The 5480-nt window shown below is 40.1% G+C and overlaps 1 non-coding gene across 1 annotated transcript; it reads right to left on the reverse strand.

Moving 5' to 3' along the window:
* Window positions 1-5033: 5033 nt before the first annotated feature.
* On the reverse strand, window positions 5034-5106 carry TRNAK-CUU. The gene has a single exon. It is a non-coding gene; the product is annotated as a tRNA-Lys (tRNA).
* Between the last annotated feature and the right edge of the window lie 374 nt (window positions 5107-5480).

The raw sequence follows: 5480 nt of genomic DNA on the forward strand, positions 1-5480 counted from the left end.
TTTACAGCTACTAAGAAAAACAAATTAGAAAAGAGTTTAAATTTTATCATGTTTGAAGGTAATGTTCTTATCATCAACCTACTTTGAGCTATCTTGAACAATTCTAGGCTTTTAAAAAAGTTTTAAATAAAAAAGTTTTAAATAAAACTTTAAAGTTTTATTTAAAAATAAACTTAAAAGTTTAAAAACTTTTAAACTTAAAAGTTTAAAAAAGTTTTAAATAAAACTTTTTTTAAAAAAAAAAAGGGAAAGAAAAAAAAAAGAAACAGAATTCATCACATTAAATATTTATTTTTAACATCTTTATCTGTTAAAAAAATGTAAAAAGTAAGTAGAAAAATACAAAATAATTCAAATAATAAACCAACTGCAAGTCGTATAAGCACTTGATGCAGCTGCATACAAACAAGCACAGTTCTGGCAAATATGAAAACAAAATTACAACCTCTGACATGTTGAAACAATCCTCCTGACATACTCATCAGATAATAACCATACTGTAGTATGACACTTTGTTTTGGACACAAAATTTCGAGGAAGATATGAACCATCACAGAGAAAATGGTAGAGAATGACCAAAAGTCATATGATGTTACTTAAGAGGAAAACAAACATAAGTTAAAACAATCATAAAAGAATGAGGTGATAACCTTACAGTACATAAAAAGTTGTCTTTGGAAGGAAGAAGCTCCTCTTCACTGGTAGGCAGTAATGAGTTTAAATATCAAAAACGTGGATATTTAGACATTAAAGAACAGATTGTTATAGTAAGACAAGCTCTTGAATAGATTGCATGGAGAGATTGTCAAATTATTCACAGATCTTTAAGAAAACGTTGCCTAAATATTTTTTGAAGGAGATCTAGTAGAATTAACCCTATCTTGTAGTAGCGCATGGAATGGAAGGCCATAGTTTTTCCTATGATTCTATGTTCTTAATTCTAAGCATAATATTTACTAGATTCACTGGGTCTTTACTTTGCATTAAATGGTTTCCTGAGTTGAATCAAACCTTGAAAAAGTGAATGAATTTAGAAATCTATGGATGCCAAGCATTCAATATCAAGGGGCATTTTTGAAAATTTGCTTTAATCAGTACAGTTTCCAAGAACACTATATGAGATCAGCTGCTAACAACTTTGACCAGATGTGCTAGCACATCAAACAACCTTGGTAGATGCCATACCTCAGAAATAATTGAATTCCTTTGAACTTTTTTTGTTAACAGAAAATGCCTGCAAATTCAGAAGCCATGAACTGAACTAGAACAGAGAATAGACTAAAAGACTTCTAGGGGTGCGTTCTTGTAAAACCACTTCTACAAATAGGAATACACTATAATCTTGTTATGTTTACTTCTAAAACTGGCTGCTTCCTTTTGACATCTTCATATGATGCAGGAAATTTTGCATTTCTCAGGCTGTGTTCATATCTTGAAAAGAAATAGGACTTAATCTCCTATTTGATATCTTCACCATGACTAAAGAACCCAATCACATACAAAGAACCCAGACTTCAGGTAATATACATCAATAAAGTACCACAAATGCTGTGGAAATTCAGTAGTTAAGAACAGTAGAAGATCTAGCCTAAAACTGTAGTTGAATAGGGAAATGGGGCTCTGTTAAGATTTACAAATCTTACATAGAGGAATAGCATTCCTCTACGTGGTGTTTTGTTTGTTTAATATTTCAGTAGTTTGCAACTATAGAAATCCTAATATAAGCAAGCTTATGTGAGTAATTTTTTGATTAATGTCTCCCCACCAAATTTGTTTGCATCTTGGATTTTGAGAATGGTGTATGCATAATCATTTGTGTTACTACCACAGCCTCTGTTTGCTCAATTGATTGTTTTGTTATTGTCTTTATGTCTGCTCATTTATACAAGTGAAATTATCTTGCCTTTTTCTCTTCTCACTGTTTTCTCAGATCATTTAACGATGAGCTACATTTTCCACATAACCCTTTCAAATGAGATGAAAATGGAGAAGAGTATTGGGGAGGGACAGAAAACTGAAAAGTCAGTGTCAAATCTGTACTAAGTAATTTCCTTGCTGACAGTAATTTTTCTCTCTTTTTCCAAAAATCATTGTCTTCCTGGTTACATGCATTTCATTTTTCCTATAAGGTCATACTTCAGTGATTCATTCTTGCAATTTATTTTTATTTCAATCTGGAAATACTGAGATTGTATTTCTCTTTTGCAGGAAACAAAACAAAACAAAAATATATAATTTTGTAGTAACCATTAAAATGCACTGAAAATTACAAAAAACAAATAAGTCATTATATTCCCACTTCTTTGGCCTTTTTTTTTTTTTTTTAATATTATTGACAATATTATTGCCACCTTATTCCTGAATAACCAACATTGTTTGCCATAGCCTGCAGTGAGGACCTTCTAGAACTGCTGGGTGTATGCTAGATTGTAGCCCAGACCATTTGCCTGCTCAGGACACTCTCACAGTTTTGTATCACCTCCACATATCACAGGCTGGGGTGCCAGGGTAAGAAGTTATTGATCACCCCTTCTGTCCAGGAGGATAGGGAAGAAATTAGCACATACCTTGCACCAACTATCAGAGCATATTATTTCTCTTTTTTGTCTGGATGGTTAGCAAATATGAACTAAACCAGAGACAGACTGGAAGTGTGCCCATCTGAGGAGGGATTCCTTCCTTTCACCGTGCCCCAGTGTGGCACCTATACATCTGCACTGACCTCAGTCAGCTTGCATACTCAAAGTCTAACAAGTGTGAAACAAAAGTGAGTTTCACAGGCTTAAATAAAAAGTATTCTGTTCCCCGAGTAGCAATATGTTAGTCCATATATTATGTAAGACATTAAATTGTAATTTATTTTGCTGTGGTTAATATTTAGGAAACCTGCAAATAAACAGTTGGCCTGTTTGTTTTTTTGTTTGTGTTTTGTTTTGTTGTTGTTTTTTGTTTGGTTTGTATATATCTGGCACCTACATAATGCAATATAAGAAAGTATAATAATATTTTACTTCATTAAATTAGCTCACATTGTTGTGGGCCTTGTCACATAAAATAAGAATGTTTCTGGGTTCTGCTAATCTGCTGAGTGAACTAGGAGAAAAAAGAGTGAAGAACAAGGTGGAAGGGGGAAAAGGCAGAAAATAGCCACTCAGCATAGGCTGTCAGTTAAGAGTAAGATGTTGTCTAGACATACAATAGAGATTGTCACAATTTCCCCTGAAACAATGTAGAAGCAGAGAACCAAAATGTGGCTATTCAAGCCATTGTTTTTTCTTAATATCCTGTTATTATAGCACAGGTAGGCCCTATCCTGTAATAAGAGCAAATAATACTATTGAAAGGGAGAGGAGAGGAGAGGAGAGGAGAGGAGAGGAGAGGAGAGGAGAGGAGAGGAGAGGAGAGGAGAGGAGAGGAGAGGAGAGGAGAGGAGAGGAGAGGAGAGGAGAGGAGAGGAGAGGAGAGGAGAGGAGAGGAGAGGAGAGGAGAGGAGAGGAGAGGAGAGGAGAGGAGAGGAGAGGAGAGGAGAGGAGAGGAGAGGAGAGGAGAGGAGAGGAGAGGAGAGGAGAGGAGAGGATTCTGCTCCATGACACCTGGTAATAGTATGTCGTCAAATGCATCTAAAATCTGTGACAAGTACTGTGGTTGTGCCCTGGGTAACAAAATGGAAATGCTACAGTAACTTTCTTTTTCAAAGTTCTCCTGTATAAAATGTGAGATTTATTAATAGATCAACTGGAACAGTGGAATTTTCCTTTTACATTAAAAAAAATAGTTAAAATAAATCAGTGTTTCTTGCACTTTGGGTTGTCATCAGATTTTCAGGTTTCCCAGTTTTAATATACCACAGACAATACTAAAACATCAAGCACTATAAATGAGTGTTCCTGATGATAGCAACCATGGGAAAGCCTACACATGGCAATACAGGTTTCAGTCCTTCTGTAGTGGGTTTACGTGGCAAGGTTTTGGTAGCAGGGGGCTATAGGGGTGGTTTCTGTGAGAAGGATCTAGAAGCTGCCCCATGTTTTGTAAGGGCCCCACTGCTGACCAGAGCCGAGCCAATAAGCAATGTTGTTTTGCACCTCTGTGGGAGCATATTTAAGACAGGGAAAAAAACGCTGCGCCACACAGCAGCTGGGAGAGTGATAGGAGTGAGGAACAGCCTTGCAGGTGCCAAGGTCAGTGAAGAAAGAGGGGGAGACATGCTCCAGGAGCTGGAGCAGAAGTCCCCTGCAGCCTGTGGTGAGGACCATGGTGAAGCAGGATGTCCCCCTGCAGCCCATGGAGTACCACGGTGGAGCAGGGTTCCATGCTGCAGCCCGTGGAGGAGACCACGGTGGAGCAGGTGGCCCTGCACCGACAGAGGCTGCGGCCTGTGGAAGACCCCTGACAGAGCAGATTCCGGGCTGGACCTGCAGCCTGTGGAGAGGAGACCACACAGGAGCACACCAGCACAGGTGACCTGGCAGGAGCTGCTGCCCATGGGGGAGCCAGGTTGGAGCAGTTTCCTCCTGAGGGATGGACCCCATGGTACAGACCCATATCTGGAGCAGTTCTGAAAGAGCTGCTGCCTGTGGGAAGCCCACGCTGGATCAGTTCATCAAGGACTGCATCCCATGGGAGGGACCCCACAGCACAGGGGACGAGAGTGACCAAGAAGGAGCGGCAGAGAAGAAGTGCTGTAGACTGACCATAACCCGCATTCCCCCGTTCCCCTGCACCGCTCGGGGGGAGAAGGTGGAAGAGGGTGGATGGGGGGTGAGGGGGGGGGGAGGTGTTTTTGGTTTCTTTTCTTTGTTTCTCACTTCTCTAGCTTGTTAGTAATAAGCAATAAATCTTACTATCTCCCTATGCCGAGTCTGTTTTGCCCATTACAATAATTACTGCGTGATCTTCTCGTCCTTATCCCAACCTTTGAGCCCTTTTCATCATATTTTCTCCCCATTCCTCTTTGAGGAGGGGGAGTGAGAGAGCGGCTGTGGTGGAGCTTGGCTGCCCACTCAAGCAGAACCACCACAGTTCTTTTATGGCGCCCAACGTGGGGCTCGAACCCACGACCCTGGGATTAAGAGTCCCATGCTCTACCGACTGAGCTAGCTGGGCCCGTTGAGCTACAAACAGCTCACCCTTATGTCCCCAGTCCAGGTCCACCTGAGCTACTTCAATTTTCAAAGCTCGATCTACTTGTTTGTTGTTCTGATGTTCTTCAGTGGCATGATTCTTAGGCATGTGGGCATCTACATGACGTACCTTTACAGCCAGGTTTTCTACCTGGGCAGCAATATCTTGCCGCAGGGTAGCAGTCCAGATAGGTTTACCTCTGTGCTGCCAGTTGTTCTGTTTCCATTGTCGCAGCCACCCCCACAGCGCATTTGCCACCATCCATGAGTCAGTGTAGAGATACAGTACCGGCCATTTTTCTCTTTCAGCTATTTCTTTTGGTTTTAAACAAAAACTGATGACATCAGAGACGCAGA

This window comes from Aythya fuligula, chromosome 1 (assembly GCF_009819795.1).
Source record: "Aythya fuligula isolate bAytFul2 chromosome 1, bAytFul2.pri, whole genome shotgun sequence".
NCBI lineage: Eukaryota > Metazoa > Chordata > Aves > Anseriformes > Anatidae > Aythya > Aythya fuligula.